This window comes from Cydia pomonella, chromosome 5 (genome assembly GCF_033807575.1).
Source record: "Cydia pomonella isolate Wapato2018A chromosome 5, ilCydPomo1, whole genome shotgun sequence".
Classification (NCBI taxonomy): Eukaryota; Metazoa; Arthropoda; class Insecta; order Lepidoptera; family Tortricidae; genus Cydia; species Cydia pomonella.
The window spans coordinates 3,752,504-3,770,922 of NC_084707.1; the positions used below are offsets into that span (position 1 = coordinate 3,752,504).

The window sequence follows — 18,419 nt, forward strand, 5'->3', positions numbered from 1 at the left end:
ATTTAATAATTCCAAATTTAAATTTCGATTTTTCCGATTAGAACGAATTTATTTGGGTGGGCTATAAAATGGCCGGCACAAATTGGTTTTCTAACGGCCGATGGCATATTTAGGGGCTTCTGAAGATGCCATTTGCATTCTCTAGAGGTTGTTTGATGTTTAATCTATTAGTTTATTGTGTCGTGTCACGGTCATATCATTTGGATCTGAATTTGGAGTACAGTAGTGAGGAGAGCTAATTTTATTAACGTGTTTCTGTTGTTTATGTTGGTTTTGTCAAGTTGACCAACCACCTTAACTACGAGATGAAGAATATACATAAGATAACATGCGGTTAAGGTTCTCGCGTACTAATTTAGTATAGGAGTGCGAGCGATTGCTTCAGTTTTATTCATATTTAGGGTGTGCTCACATGGATAATAAATAAAATAAAAAAAGCCTTTGTTGATCTCTACAATATTACACAAAAATTTTAAAAATGTTCGAAGAGGTTAAAAAGTAATATAACTTTTATGTAGAGACCACTTCGGGTGAAGGCCTCCTCCAGATTCAGTCAGTTTTGTCTGTCCTTGGCCTTCTGTGACCAGTCTTGATCGGCAGTAGCCACGATTTCGTCGAGCCATTTTTCTTTCACCTTCCCTTTATTATTCCTTGTCCCCGAAGGGCCCGGCCATAGGGTGGTTATTTTTTCCCATCTGTCTTTATGCATACGTGCTGCATGGCCACATTTTTTATTTTATTTTTGTGCATATGATAATGCATCGATTACGCCAGTTATTTGCCTTATGTCTTTGCTCCTCTTTCTATGGCTTAATTTTATATCAAGTATGGATCTTTTTATGGTGCGTTGGATACTACTCGTATTAAAAATATCTACTAAAAATGATTTCTATTGAACTCCCTAAAAAAATATTTATTCAGGATAAATGAACCCTATTTTACAAAAAAACCTCTTCTGTCAAACTGCAGGACAGTTTGTTGGTAAAACTCCCTTAAAACATAGATGAGTAGACTTTGCTAAATGGCTATACTTGTTAGGTACATCTTATTGCTTATGTTGGAAACTTTAATTTAATTTTGTTTTTCATTACATGATGCTGTGATGATGGTAATAAGATATAATGGTGTGTAAGGTGCATTGGTTGCTGTGTAAAAAGAAACGTATTGCATGAACGAGACAGTATGCTTGAATATACATCAGAAAGAAAGAGAAGAATGATTGATCGAATGAAAGGGATAGAAATAGAATTAGGTTAGAGTAAGATGAAATAAAAGTATATTCATTATGGCCGAAAACGTTGTTTCAATCTTACAGGTGTAGGTTGATTGTTTTGAAAGTTAGAATCATTAAACACGTCCAAATGGTACGAAGAGCTCAAATTCTGTATAATTATTGTAGATATTCAGATTTAATACATAAGACTTACATGATAACATACCTAAATATCTATACATATCTAGGTAAATTGAATGATACACGGTCATAAATATTGATAAAAGATAACAGACTTAGAATAGTATTGCTACTCCATTCGATGTATTTCTGTTACTGACAAATATCTTATCTTTGATCAAAAGAGTCGCGGCCTTCGAGGTTATCCTTATTTATTTAATTTATTTTGAATCAATATTATTGAAATTTTTTTTTCTCATACTTGGTCGTGTTTAATACTTTTCATGATACGTTCCTGCACTAGAGCATTTTACTTTACCAGTACGATTTTTTCGTTTATATAACAATAAAAGCAATTAAAATTTGATATAAAATGGATTTGTTGTACAATTTCCATTCTAATATTTAATTCCCCATTCCATAAATCACGATACTTTTACAAAAATTGAAAGTATTCCCCCCTAAAGTTAAGTAAGAAATACTGTAAATGTTTATACTTAGTCATGTTTTTTAAATACACATGTATTTTACTTTCCTCGTATTCGAAATGAACAGTCTGTTCGACTGCTGCGTTCGAGCGCGAAACTACCTCGACAGAAATGAGTGCCTCTCACCCCTTGGTTAACAACAATCTACTATACGTACTTCATGCCCCAAGCCAATCAAACTTGTATTTTAATATTTTATAGCGTATTTTGTGTATCAGTAGTACCACGAACTTATATGTGATTTTTAGAGGCGTGTAAATATATTTTTTTTGACGTTGGCGTGTGAATTCGACTGTACGTAAGATTGATTGATTATTACCCAATTTTAAGATTTGTCTAACTCTAGTTGGATATTAAGCCAGTTTTTAAACAGAAACAGAGACGAAAATGTGTCTCCACTTTTCTCACCATAATAATTCGTAACGAGAAACTGTTTCCGAAACGGCGCCTAAATGGGTGGTTTCAACACTGTATTACATGTAACCATTCTCATAAGCCGTAGGTGTTTACGATTACTTTAAACTCAATCAAACTACTTTTGTAAGCTAATCCCAACCCATATCAATAAAATTATAATATTATATTCCCGACTACATTCAGACACTTAAATTTGATACCACTTTAATACAAATATGTGCACTACATGCACACAGTGAGTTATACGTGCGTTACGCAAGCAATACGCTGTCGATTTAATTTAGATAGGTCGAGAATAAGCCCCCGATAAAATCTAGATGGTTTTACTAGTGGTATAGATTTTATCTGGTCCGTCCGTATGTTAATATGTGTTGGATATTAGTGTTTAAAGCCATAAATGTGTGTAAGCTATAAAAAGTTGTGTTAGACTCGTGTGATTCGAATTCTATTAAGTAATGGAATAGTTTTGTACATGAGGAATGAGGAATGCTTTGGCAAGTACAAATAGCTGCAGTAGTATGGGATAAAACAATAAAGACTGTATCTTTATTATAATATTTTTTTTATACTACGTCGGTGGCAAACAAGCATACGGCCTGCCTGATGTTAAGCAGTATCCGTAGCCTATGTACACCTGCAACTGCAGAGGATAAATACAGCTTTACTTAACCGTTTTTTTTTTGGTTTTACATTTTTATTTAAAAATCGCACATGTGTTTAATTAGTGCTTTAATAAGGTACATACTTCTTTCTGGGAGCTCGACGTAAAGCATATGGTTTAGACAAAATTAACCCAATCCTCCCGAGTTACAATAACGATTTCGGACAAATACTACCAAATTATACGGTTTGCGAACAAGACGACATTACACAAAAAAAACGTACTATGCGAACCGCAATTACACATGATTCGTAAAGCGAAATATCTGGGCATTCATCATTTGTTTCAGTTTGATAAAAAGTTTTGGATCTGTGCATAGTGCCTTTTAGAGAAAATGGCATTATACTTAAGACAACTCCGACTTCGACATCCAATATAAATATAATGGAGCGTTTCTATCGACCCGCTCTAGCGATGGTTCAACGCCATGAATGTCCGATAAGCTTTGGTTTTTAGCTGTAGCTATAGCTGTCTCCATCAGAAATTGTCGGAAATCCAAAATGTTTCGTGAAAAACTGTTTTTATGTAAAAATAAAAATTCACCACATTTATTCTGCAGATGCTCAATTGAGCAATCATGAAGAGGACACTTGGTAACATGTTATGGCAGCATATTAACCTTTTGTTTATTTAAATCGTACCAAGGAGTCGGTGAAATAGTCTCAAATTAAGCTCGATATAGGCTTGTCCAAAATATATTTGCTAGACGATATTGAAAGCATCATAAAGTACCTAAAATAAAAAAATATATAAAACCTTCTTATATCAGATATGGCGTAAAAATACCCACAGATCATACCCTAAGAACATAGTAATACAAAATAATAAACAAGTCAACAGTCAATAAACGATATAGTCTTTACGCCAGCAAATGTATCTAGCACACCGCATAACAGCTGGAACACAACTGGAGTTATTGATGTTATAGATACATATGTACATATCTGTATCTAAGTATGTATCTACATAAGAATGTATATCATCGCCTAGTATCCATAGTACAGTCACCATCAGTTATATCGGAGCAGCCAAGGTACTCACAAATATCTGAACACGCACTCCAGCGCCTTGACAATAAAGGCGTGTTCAGATATTTGTTAGCACTTTGGCCGCTCCGATATAACTGATGGCGACTGTACAAGCTTTGCTTAGGGTAAGTCGTATGATTGTCTCCAAATATTTATATTGGAGTAAGGGAAACATCGGGAAAAGCGGACCTCGTGTGCGATTTTCACACTCTTCCTCTTAGCTGCAACTAGTTTTACATATTGACAAATAATTGTGTGTAATCTTATGTAACGTCCAAATTTGTCACCAATGTTACCAAAACCAAATCTTGAGATAGCTGAAATTTGATAACACATTACAATACATTATCGGGCTGTAATCGAATAATTACACTATAACATCTGTAATTAGCATTGATACTGACATGACTTTTATCTACCACATCGCAATAAATATGTCATCAGTTTTTGTTTTATCATATCGTACATATTGAAAAAAATGCTTATTGGTCACTTATTTTGATAAGAAAAAGATCGTAAACTTGGACAAATTGGTAAATTGTTCCACTGCAATAGATTTAAACGGAATAGATGAAGATTCAAGTTCGAGTTTTTGCAGTTTTATGTAATTTAAGTTTAATAATCGTGTTTTTGTTATAATATTTTTTTTTGTTAAAAACTAATTACTTAACTCTCAGGCGGTATAAATTTTTGACAAGTTCTAATAATAATGGATCAAAGAAAGCTCAATTAATTATTTTATGCATACTTGTATTCACTTTTTGAAGATGTTTTACTGAAGTGAAACTATATTAAGGCCATTTGTAATATAGTTGATCTGTATGTCATTTCTACACGACGACCGGTTTGGCCTAGTGGTTAGTAAAGTAACCTTGCGTACGAAGCTGATGGTCCCGGGTTCAAATCCTGGTAAGGGCATTTATTCGTGTGATGAGCATGGATATTTGTTCCTGACTCATGGGTGTTTTCTATGTATTTAAGTATTTATAAATATTTATAAATACTTATAAATATATCGTTGTCTAAGTACCCTCAACACAATTAGCTTACTGTGGGACTTAGTCAATTTGTGTAATAATGTCCTATAATATTTATTTATTATTATTTATTTCTACATAATCTTCATAGATTTCGATTCAATATTGAAAGACACACGCAATTATGAAGATTTTAGTTATCGTCTTAAGATAGCCGGTTGTTACCTGGTGTTTTCCTTTAAAATTTATTTGTAGTTTTACATGTACGTATAACGTATAATTATTGGTGCAATGAAGAAAATTTACTTTCTTACTTTTCCGGTATTCCTGTCTTAGCACATTCAATACCTGCCTACATTAACTAAGTCGTAAAGCTAGCCGAAACCGTCCGTATGCAAGCCCCATAACCGTTGATTGCCAACAAGCTGATAAGTTATCTGTGCAGTGCAATCGGAAAAATGCATGCGGGCGCTGCGCCAGCCGTGGCGTTGGTGGGCTTGTCCAATGTTGGCTTAGGGTCACACAGCGTTTTCACATTGTCAAATCTATTATTGGATGTAGTACCCACCATAAAAAAGTTGCCATTTTATATTTTTTGTATCAATTTAATAAAAACAAAAGAAGCGTTAATGCTAGAATTAAAAGACTTTTTTTTTTTTTTCCCACACTTACAACTTTTTTTACAGGTACTAAACCTAAGACAATAGTGTAACTACTTATATATAAAAATACAATTTAAAATATATCATATTACATTATAATACTACTATAATACTACATTATATAAGACCTATTAGAGAGCTAATAGCTCTTTTTCAGAGGGTGGTAACATCCGATAGGGGTATCGGAGACAATGTGTAAACTCCCTTAGGGTTTAAATTTGATGGCTATAGGATATTGCGGTAGATATTTTTGAAAACGATTATATTAATTTCCAACTCTATTAAGGCTTCTATAGATGTTGAATTTCTATTATCAGTGAACCTCTGCAACATTTGAAGAACATAGGTATAGTTGATACCTACATTCAAAGTAGTCCTAAAGCTAACAAAATACGTGGTTGGTGATGATTTTTATACATACAATGGGTTGAAACGATTTACACATTGTTGATATATTTAGCAATACGCGAGTGATATTTTATATCGATCTATCCACGATTATTTTTAGACTTTTCTTCTAAGTATTCATTAGTAAACTTAGCCTAACATTTTACTAATTACTAGTTTACTAGGCTCCCTACCTGGCACCAACATTGGACCAACATTGGCGTGTGATAACGTGCCCGTACAATTATCTATTGCCACCGAACGATTTCGCGGCGATAGCGCGTGCTGCCACACACACGATAACAGCGCCGTAAATAAACGGTTGGCTTCAGTTCCAAATTCAAAATTATTTCTTTTTTCGAATTAATTTAGAATGAAGACTGCAAATTACTCATTTAGTTCAGAAGAATCAAACTTTTTGTCCCAAAGACCACGGTTAAGTCTTTCGCGGGCCGGAGTGTACATATAATTTGGAAAATCATGTTGAAAATTACACAATTTGGTTCAACTTGCCATCATCGTGATAGGTAACTGAAAATTTCTAACACGATAATGAAATAAGATGCCATTTTTCTAATGGTTATACGTTCATAGTGGACGTACTGTTTTTTTAGTTATAAGACCCACAAAAGCAATAAATAAATTGTGAATTATAGAATTGGCTAGCTCTGAATTTTTAATGATTGTAAGGTGGGTGGTCACCGGAGAGGTTTCGCATGTTTATGTAATTTTTTGATAGTTATTTTATGTATAATTATGTCGTATGTCATCACTGGTTTACTGACATCACATATTGGTTGATTATCTTTGTTGCAATATTTTAGACGAGACACTGCAATATTTTAGACGAGAAGATCTTGTCCATCAGATTTGGATTAGATGAGCAACCTTTTCTTGAACTCAACATTGTTTTGCAAATGCATAATTACAAACTAGGCATTTATGCAATTATGCACTTAATTTTGAACCAAGTAGAGGCTATAGAAAACCAAAAAATATTAATTTGATATCAAAGTGAACCAAATCTTAGTTGTAATTGACAACCAACTATTGTTGTTTAAAAACAACATAAACTCGAAAAGTAGAAACGGCCTCAATTTTAATCGTCAAAATCAGTAGTTTAAAACGTTCCTTGCAAGCGTAAATTTAAAATGTATAAATTCGCCTAGTATTTCTGTACGATATTATTAGGTTTTTTATAGGAAAGCAAGCTAGACCAAAACATACCTCTAAAAACCAACTCCTTCGACTCCCCAATAAAAAACCTAGCACCACACTATTCGAAATTCAAAATACAGCCAAGCGTATACTCCGACGCGCGTCGTAGCACTAACCGCTCAGCCATATCGGTTGCTTATCGAAAAAACCGATAAAGTTTTAATCAAGTGCGATTTTTACGATTGAACATTATCAGTGGACACGGCGGATTACATAGTCCGATAACGATCTATGTACTTGCTGATATAAACAAGCCACTGGTTTAATGACTTTTCAGTGCGATAGCGGTTGCGATAAATTTAGAATTTGATATTTCTTACGTGTGCGATACGGTATTTTAGTAGATACTCTTTCATCCATGAGAAAATGTTAAATGTTTAATAGCAGAACGAATGTATGATGATTTGTATTTTATGTATTGGTTTTAGCAAACTTTTGCCTACTTATTCGTGACTAAAAATTCTTTAGCAATGTATTTTTCTATATATCGTACGACGATTATTATTTTTATAACCAAAGTCCCCTGCCACTGAGCATGCTAATGCTAGATTTTTAATCTTGTAGTCATTTAAGTAATTATTGCGGAACTAGCTAATTGTTACCTATACTATAAATTCGTTGTCGTTGTTGTCATAACTAGAAAATATTGTGACTAATAAGAATGATGGGCATTTTGGAGGAAAAACAATTTGACCGAACGAGCGCGAACGGGCAAAGCGTGTTCGTTGCAGCATAGGCAAAAATGCTTTCTTATTTAAGAGAAAATTTAGAGTATTTTTGATATTTCACCGACGTCTGTAAAATTTCTTTATAATTCAATATTATTAACCAATTAAAACTATGGTTTTTTGCTCCAGTCATGGGATGTATGGCGCCATTAATTTTCAAACTAACAAATATAAATGAAAAACTAAACTTAAGCAGCTCTTTGGCTCTTGTTGATGGTAAAATGTTGCCAGCTATTAAAAACTGATGGTAAATTCTTGTTTTGCCAGATTTGTCTATACTATCCCATTACTGGTGCCTTGCCTGTTCCATTATAGGGGTGTTTACTGTAAGTATTTTTTTCGGTACAGTTTTTGGAATAAATTCAAGGGAGACGGAGCCATGGGAGTTTTCAGGTTTTACAGCTCAAAGCCATTAGGTAGTTTCTAACTTTTCACGTGAGCTCAGAAATTTGCCACTGAAAATTAACTGTCTAAAAACAGTATTTGATACACGACTCCTTAACATAGTTAACCTCGCTCAGTGGTGCGAGCGTTATCGGCGCGTACAAAAGAATTTTTGACGATTGAGCAAACATAATGGCAGATCGCATCGGACAGGTGACGGCGATACATTGGACGCAAATCCTTTCTGATGCCGATATCATTGAAAAGGGCTAGACTTCGTAAAAAAATTTCTAAAAAAATCCGTGTTTACTGCCGTTCAGAGGCCTCCCATTCCATTGAAATTTTAATCTTTATTTTGACAAATCCAACCTACTTTTGTCTTGGTCAATTTTATTTCGTAGGCGGCTAGAGGTTGAAGATACACATTTTTTTATTATATATATGTAATAAAGTAGGTAGGTACAGCAAATTATAATAGCAGCATTATCTTTGTCGGTTATAGCGATTGACATTGCACCTTTTTTCCTAAATTTTATGTTACGATCTAATAATATTATTAATTTAAACGTTTTATTTTTTGTTTAAGATAGACGTCCATTTGCTCATCAGCATCACAGTCCCAGTACATGTCATCTTTTAAACTTACGTTATTAGCACTAGAGGTGACAACAAGGCGTCATCTATTCGGCATTAACATGTTGAACACTGGGTTGTATTTACCTTTAGCTAAACTACAGTATAAGGAAGATGTCTTTTAGACCCAGTAGTCCAACTTTTATAATCCTTGTTCGAAATTCAAAATCTCGGACGCATTTGCTCGCCGGCGATGGTCCAACCGGGCGCGCTCCTTAACAAAAAAGCTTAAATATACCTACTTAAATTAAATTCGCGTCGTCACTTGTTTTTACCCGAGATCCGCTCATTTTTTTGGTTCGAAGTAGGACTACACGGTATAAATCGGTAAACTACGCTAGGTACGCGGTATTCCAGACCGATACAACCTTCAACAAAATAGCAGGTCTAGTGTTGCAGGTGTTCATGGGCTACGGTAAATACTTACTATCGGGCTATTTGTCTGTTCGTTTGCCTCCCATATCATACAAAATAGCCAGATTAAAGAAAATATGCAATTTACCACGTTTCAGGAGGTCACAAGAAATTCCAAAATTAACAGACTTTTATTCCTACTCTAAACTGATGTTAGTTAATTTGATACCCCATTGAGATTGAGAATTAAACTACCGAATGATTACAATTCCAAATAAACCCGCAAGACTCCACGTCAAACTGACAGCAAACTCCAGGAAGCAATCGCGACATCTAGCGACGTCACATGACGTCACTCGACGTTCGAAAATTAAAATCTCGCTAGTCGCTGACAGCCGCCGGTCCGTTCGATTTCAGGCTTGTTCTAAATATGTCAGCGCGCTTTGTTATGGCGGCGGGTGGGAAATGAAAGTCCATCGAGTGAGGACTCCATTATCGCTGTGCATATTATATTGCGGAATTAACCGGCTATTTAGGATTATGGGCTTGTGCATTATGTGGTTAAGTTTGATTGGCGATTTGCACTATTTTCATGCTAAAGACGACCCTTGTATTTAGTTTCGATGTATATTAGTTGCGCATGTTTTCGGTGGCTTCAACTTATGATTTGTGGTTAACTTTGATTGTGTAAGTTTCCATGTGTTTACAGGTAACTTACTAGTTTACGTACAATGTCTATTAATAATTTACGAGACTTTGTTTTATCATGTTTTTAAATGAAATTACTAGAGTCAGACCAAACGTCATAATTTCATAGAAATTTGACGTTTGTAATAACACCTGCACTGTCTAGGCTGTCAAAATCGCTTCCATCTTATCTTGGTCTGACTATACCCGAAATTTTGTCTTTGATCCGTGTATTAGCGCAAATAAATACTTGACGTGTTTAAATACATATAAGTCTTAACTAAATATATTCCCTAAAAAATTTGGTTTTTAAGAATAATAATGGTGCATATTTCTTCTAAATTTTCTTGTCTAACCCTCTAAAACGAATGGAGAAGCAATTTCAAAAATCGAACACGATCGTCAGCCTGTCAAAAAGAAACGCTTAGCAAAAATCCATTTCAAGTTGTCGACTCATGCAAAATGCGATAATTCTGAATGCGAAGAAAACTTACATGAGTGACGTATCTGGGGGCGGCAGGCGATGTATATCCTATATAAAGTTGTTTGTGCCGTGAATCCTGGGGAAATGGAATCTTGAAGGTTCTATTTTAGGCTCCTAGTTCACTACCCGTTACTACTCGTATTTTGAATTTGAATTATTTACCGCGTACAGTCAGCAATACTAAACTTCTATGCAGGTTTACCTTTTCACTGCAGTTGACTTTACATAAGATGGGAAAGACAAATGTAGGCATGAGGTTGAGAGGTAATTTGTTTACTCATGTGTATCAAATTTCAAATTGAAAGAATATAAGATGAGATTAATTTGAAATGCTAACATGATCTAAACATGAGAACCTAAACTAAGTTCCGCACTTTGAGTTATCAAACACGGTGCAGAGTAAGCTTATCCTGACTCTAACTATACACATACAAAAGTAACTACTTATGTAGTACTTATGTAAAGGGGCCCACTGGTTATCAGTTCGCTGGACGACACCGGCCTGTCAGTTATTCGCGAATGACAGCTTTTGCCAATAGCTGACAGGCCGATATTGCTGGCGAACATTTAAAAACGGCCATCATATTCAGTTTAGTTAAATCTGTTATGTCAATTTGTAAACAAGTTTTGGTAAATAAATGATTTGTGTTAGATTATTTGTATTTGAACTGGTAATTAGTGGGCCCCTTTAGGGTACGGACTGTACGCGGTCCCATTTACACAGGTTCGACTACATAACTCGAGTCGTCGCTCACTCGTCAAGCTAAGCCGTACGGCGCGTACGCCGTAGTTGAAAAAGTTCACGAATGTTACCAGAGATAGCGGTGTCATTCAAACTCGGTTCCTACTCGGTAAAAACTGGGGTTTATCTGAGTGTTGGGGTTTAATAAAGCCGTGTTGTTTTGAGGGTTGGTTTCAATAAGTCTGATGATGTTGTAAACGTTACAAGAAAGTCCGACCGACCGACCGAAATGTTTCGATGTAATTGAATGGTAAATCGAATTTATTGTTTTATTTATATTGTACTAACTTAGATATATAGGTAGATAAATAATAATTGTTGTATGTACTAACACTATATGAGTTTTTAGCTCGAAATAAATGATTTTCATTTCATTTCATTTCAAAGCAGAGACGCTTTCCAGATAAATTTACGTACATTGACCTGGCTGTTGCTATCTGTTATGTACGTGTGCACTAAAATGACTGACATTTTATTACACCACACTCAATAACACTTTTCAACATTGACACAACACAAAACTGTGTTTATAGCACTTTTAGTCATTTCGCGAAACCCATCGCCCGAAAGAACGTGTGCTAGCTTGCTAGTTAGAACCGAACTGAGGGTACATCTTCATATATATGGGTATATGTCGATATATAACACTTTATCTATCCTGCCTATGATACCGGTTGTCAATGTCACTGTTCGAGTTTGACAGCAATATAATTTTATTATGCACGTGCAATAGAGATAGCTACAGGCGGGTCAATGTACAAAAATTTACCTGGAAAGCGTCTCTTCTTTAATAATAAACCTTTAACACATTGTTGATTTTTTTCATTTTTCCAAAAATAATGTTTAATCAAAATTAAAATGTACTGTTAATTTATCATATTAGGTAGGTACATAGATCGTAAGATACATAACTTTACCTCAAATAATACCCAAATTAAAATGGAGCTGGGCGGGACATGTTGCCAGGCAGAGTGATGGCAGGTGGCCCAAATGTTAACTGAGTGGTGCCCGCTTTCAGACGAAAGGAGTGCCTGGCGTCCGTTGGCTCGTTGGGTGGACGACATTCGGAAGATTGCAGGTCACTTTTGGATGAGATTAGCTCAGGACTGGAATAAGTGACGTACTCAAACAGAGGCATATACTCAGCAGTCGGCGATAAAAGGCTGATATGATGATGATGATAACCCACCTATCATACAAAATTTAAATTGAAAAAAACGTTAGCTATTAACTTATGATTATTAAAATTTGGCTTCATTATACATGCCTCATATAGGCAGGTATATCTAATAAACTTCTATACGCATACAAATGAATTGTTTATTCTTTTTTTTTACATCTTTGAACGTTTACAAAATATATTAGGTAGCGTCGATATAAACACCACCAACTTATACAATCGGCTACCATATAATCCCAATCATATTCAATTTCAACGCCTCCGAAATCCACGCAAACCTTTAAAAGGCATCTAAAATTGGGTAAAAATTGAAAATATGAATAGATTCAGTGCCCAGCGTATCGAGACGCCCGCCGTCCGTCACTATCGGCGTTCTACACGAGCGCGCCCGATATATACTCGATTAAAATAAGAAAACTTTAAGGCACAATACTGGTGTATTTAAGGTGAATTTTAAGAAAGTTTATATGCTTAAGAAGGCTTCTTTCTTACACGCTTGTATTTAGCTTCACTTCGTAGATGCGTATTTTAATTCTAACTTAAAAGCACGTTTAAGTCGTGTTTCAGTAACGTCTGATAGTCACATTCCGTAAAAAATGTATGAGATTTGACATTGACAGTCATTTTTGTGACAATTGCTAACCGGCCGTTAAGTGAAAATACCAAATTATTTGTTTGATTCAAATCTTGTAGCACAAATTTAAACCACTTCCCGGTGTCTGATTAAGTTGAAACTTGAAGTACTTTCGTAATTCTGATAATGCAATGAAATGCTTACATGGAGCTGTTCTGGTGAAGTAGTCGGAAGCTAGCTGTACGAACTCATCGATGGAAAAACACAAACTCATTGAGTTCATGCTCATTATAGGTCTCAGTCAGCAAAAAAAGTGTGTAAATATTTTTTTTCTGTTACTTGATTAGAAGTACCTACTTTCAAATGATTACAAATATGGCTACATTGTGTAACTTAACAATAAGTTAGAGAGTAATTCTAAGAGCCATTAACAAACGTAAATTTTAAGTAGGTTTGATTGTAAGGTTTACAAAATACCGGTAAATACCGGTTTATTTGACGAACTACGAAACGGCCGGCATGCCTGGTGGTGTGCCATACGTAAATAGACACCGACATAGGAAGAAACGGGTTTTTATTGACCTAAACCGGTTAATTTAACAAGAACTGTTCTCATAAAAACCGGTTTAAAAATAACGGTTTTATAAGCGAAACCGAAATTAGACAAGACAAGACAAGACAAGACAAAGCATTTATTGCAATCATATTAAGTACACAAAATTACATAATATGTACCCTGCAAGGGCGCAGCAGTCTTATAAGGTTAGGTTTTGCGCCAAGTAAAGGTTTGGAAAAATGGCAGCACCACCTCTCTTCCTTTACCATAATCCAGTAAAGGATTCGTATAGGACATAAGAGGTGCAAGCACACACTGCTCGCCCTTAGAGTTGATTTCGATGATTTGAGTTTCAAAGATAGTATACTCCAGAGAATTTGGGACGGGTACTGCCGTGGCCGGGTGGTCTAGCGGTCAGGGCGTTAGGCCGTGTAAGCTGAAGACGCGGGTTCGATTCCCGCCTCGGCCACCGGTGAACTCGGTCACTTTTTCCTTATGATATCTATTTCTGTTTACAATACAAAACATTGTGCAAATAGATCAATTTTTGTTGTAAAACTCATCATTAAACTACTATGGCTATTGGCTATTGACAGGAGCAGTCACTCAATATTGAAACATTCTTTTGCTTTGCTGATACAAATATGGAATGCTGCTATCAAAGCAATACCAATAGACGTTTCAATAAATCCTAAACCAAAAACTTATCTCGCTAAAACGGAAGCAATTACATCGGGACATGACAAACTAAAACAAACCAGTCGAGACGCTTAATCGAATAGCACAATAATCCAACATGGCGGCTGCAGATGCAATTGTCACGGGCTGCCGCGCCCGCCCGCTCCTTCTGTTTTTGTCCGATTGCCCGATTACTCGTTTCTCTTTTTCGTCCAACTGTTATACATCGCAACCTGTCATATCGACTCTTTGTTTGAAAAAAAGCTAGCAAAAATGAGATAAAAAGTCTCCCGAGCAAATTGAGCGTCTCTGTTGTAAACAACGGAGGTGGAATGCCACGATAGGAGACAATAAATGTCCGATCCGGCAGTATGATGCGAATTTGTTGATTGTTTCACCTTACCGGTGCTTTGTGACTAGTTTCGGCGCTGTCACTTTGACATTTGCTTTTTTTAATTATCGCTTGGACGCGTTCGTCAATACCATTAGGCTGTGGTTGCATCTTTAATAGGTATCTGGACCGTACGCCGTTATCTGTTAGAAAGCCCCCGCTTTCGGTTCGTGGGGGTTTTGGGGGGAAGTGTGATATGAATCACTGGGAGTAATGGCTGCAATATCACGTAGTGCACTTTGTCAACTGGTTGTAGCTTCACAGTTGCATAGATAACGGCGCGATTGTCTAAGAGCTGTGTTTGCGGGACGCCTAATAGTTGGGGGGCGATTTGAAGATAAGCTTTGGGTAAAACGCAACCTAGGATATTGGCAGGATGATCTATTGGATTTTGTAGTTTGCTCGAGTGCATGTATTACTAACATCAATTACATTTGATACAATGATACTGTGGGATCGGTATGTGAAATTATATTGTTTAGTAAACTATATTGTCCGATCGACCGACATTTGTGTCGTGATTAGCTTGGTAGTGATTTGATTAATTTAATGTTGGTCGTTTCGCTAACTCATAAGTTAGTTGCTTCAAAGCTAACGTTGATCAGTCTGTCAAGAGTGGTTTGTGAAACTGGCCCTAAGATTGCAAGTTATGAAGAAACGCTTTAAAATCTTGTACTTAGTGTTTTTTTAAAGGAGGATAGGCAGGCGTTTCACCGTGATCTCACCTGATGGTAAGTGATGATGCGGTCTACGGTGGAGCACGAGTTTAGACTGAAAATATAGAAAGCTTATCCCAACCTTTAACATGACATAAGAAAACAATGTTAATATGTTAATATAGTTTCACCTCGCCAACATGTTTGAATTTCATAACAAACCACTCAACTCTATTAGGCATGAGTCAGACTATTCAACATTTTCTTGCACCTTAACGTACAACATGGAGCACTAGGTGCGTTATTCAGATGCATAAACTGATAGCTATTAATTTTGATCATTTGATAATGATCAACGCCCACAGCTGGATAAAGATTTTATTTGAACTGGGATCTTGACCACTTCATCCGTCCACTGGTATATATTATCATCATCATCATCATTTTGACTCCAGTCGCCCACTGCTGAGCATATCTCTTCGTGTACGCCGCTTATCCCGGTCCTGGGCTAGTCGCATCCAGAAGTGTCGCGCGATTTTTCGCATGTTCATCCACCCAACGAGCCAACGGACGTCAAGCGCTTCTTTCATCATACCAGTACTGGTATAAGTAATTAAGTATACACTTTTTAGGCCGCTTAAATTATGGGCACTATCTTTGCCAACAAAATATAATGTTTAGAGTTAACTTAATTTGCTCTCTTGATGACATCAAATTGATATCATACTTTGCGTTTCAGAATACGTTTTAGACCAGCATTGTCAGTTTCACCTCACGTCTGAATTTCATAACGCTGCGCAGGCGATAAATCGAATCGTGCGCATGATCTACGCGCCGACATTAACACCGACCTAGCCCCGCCCACTCACGCGTAGCTGGCTTTTAGTTTCATTACACTTTGTTTATTAGCTGTTGTGGTATTTGTTAACAAACAAGAGTTAGGCTGCTAAATTTAGCAATTTCTAAAGCCACCCAAAATTGCTAACTGGCAACTTTTCTCCCGTTTTAGCAAATTGGGAATCTGTAGACGTGGTTATAATTCACAAAAAGTCGTTCTTGTGGATTTTAGCACATTCGCAATTTTTTAAATTTCAAGTTAGCAACTTTTTGTTAAGGAATTAAAAATAAATAAATATAGATACTCTGGCAAACCGACTTTCAGTGAAATTTTTGTCCATGGGGGGTTAATCCTTCGCGGATACATGTTACATATATAAATTTACCGCCTTCTGACGGAAATGACTTGCCAAATTACTTATACATAATAGTGAAAAGTGTAATATACTTGCTATACCCTGTCAGGGTCCATGTGATATTTTAATCATTTGTAACAACATGTGTACCATGGTTTGCAATAAATAACGGAAATAAGAAATAAAGTACTTTTATAATTGTTACTAATTTTCAATGAACCTTTGTGCCAAAAGAAACGCTAAGAAGATTTTTTGTATATTTTAACGTAACGATATCAATTATATCGGAAGTCAAATAATGAAATAAATTTTCAACTAACTAACATAATCTATAAATTTTATACAGGATAGAAAAAAGTATGAGCCATTAAATATAAAGACTTGTAAATGTTTGTACAGTTTGCTCCACATCTAGTTCCATTTTCGAGCTATATCATTAGCAATACAGATGTTGGATAAGATAGTTCTGTATGTAGTGCAGCCTCGCGCAGGCGCAAAGGCTAGGTTCCCACGACGCTGAAGATTATTTGATAAATGCTGTTATAAACTACGAATTGAGTAAGAGTAATGGAAATGAAAATGCTGTCCCTAACAACTAAATGTATGTGTAAGATTTTTGTAAATTTTTGATAAAAAAAAATATATCGCTGACTTTTTTTTATACTGTATACATCTCATCAAAAAGGTTATGATGCTTATGTTTTGGTATACGAAAAATTTAATGGTTATTAATGCTTTCAAGGTTATTAAGGTATACTCAATTTCAGCTTAGCATAATATCTGCATACTCGTAATATTTGACGTGGACAAACTAAGAAACGTTTTGCGATAAATAACAGACTGATAAAGAAATATATTGTTAAAAGTAAAGAATTTAACGACATCTCACACGGCTCACAGGTTAAATTACCCAACCAGTTTAGCTTTAGGGCGTATCAAAATAATAGACATAAATACGAAACATATTACTTTTCCTTTTTCATCAGTCGAATAGGTATCTATAGAAACGGCAACATATATTAATTTCACCATTGAAAAGAACAGTTAAAATTCCCTTGAAAAGGTTTCTTCCACTCAGCGCTGTATCAATACCTCCTCAGAAAGGTTGAGTCGTGGCCGATAGCATCAGAAGTGGCATCGGCGAGCGCCGCGCGCGGCCAATCTGTGTTCGCACGTCGATCGCTCGAGAGGATGATTATTAGCAAATTGTGGGAATTAGAAGAGGGTTTAGGCGCATGCGTTCTTGTAATATGTGGAATTTAGTCTAACTGTGTTTGTCTGACAAGTAAGGTGCTTTGGGATAACTTCGAAATTTAGAAACTGTAAATATATCCTTACGAGTAGCACTGTCCACTGTAGCAACTGCGTTGCAGTAGCGTAAGTGTTATTGAGTATGACTTTTCTTTTGGTTTAATTTATATACGCCGTTTTCAAAATTACACCGCTTTCGATGTTATCCCGCTGTACCTGATTTGAAAAAAATATGAGTTAATAGGTTTAACCGAGTAAAATAGTATTTTGCGTTGTTTTCCGCTATTTAAATTCTAGCCAAGTCCCACATTTGCTCATTTCTTTGAAGCTCCACTATGCCTAAATCTGATACAAAAGTTTGTTTTACCCGCGGATCTATTAGCCTCGCTACCCCACTCAGTTTTGGCAGTGTCCACTTGCAAAGCTTGCTGGTCGGTTAGTTTTTTATTATCTTTAAAAAAATCTTTTTCATTTGTTACCTTTACTTCAAAAACTTTTATTGTCCTGTAATAAGCCAAATATACACTTCATAACTATATATTTTTCTGAAAATTAATGCAAGCATCAAGTGAATAAGCATTGTTTAACTTCAAGATATCCATTCGTCGGTACGTAACTGTGCAAAACAAGCACTGTTAAAAGTCGTTCGAATCCGTGTGCTATCTTTGTCGCTCTCGTCGAATCCGTGTGCTATCTC

The 18,419-nt window shown here is 35.8% G+C and overlaps 1 protein-coding gene and 1 non-coding gene across 3 annotated transcripts in view; one reads left to right on the plus strand and one right to left on the minus strand.

The window, feature by feature from the left end:
- Nucleotides 1–18,419, minus strand: part of LOC133518479 (zinc finger protein ush) — a 307,695-nt gene that overhangs the window by 98,291 nt on the left and 190,985 nt on the right. The window lies entirely within an intron of this gene.
- Nucleotides 13,950–14,022, plus strand: Trnat-ugu (transfer RNA threonine (anticodon UGU)). The gene has a single exon. It is a non-coding gene; the product is annotated as a tRNA-Thr (tRNA).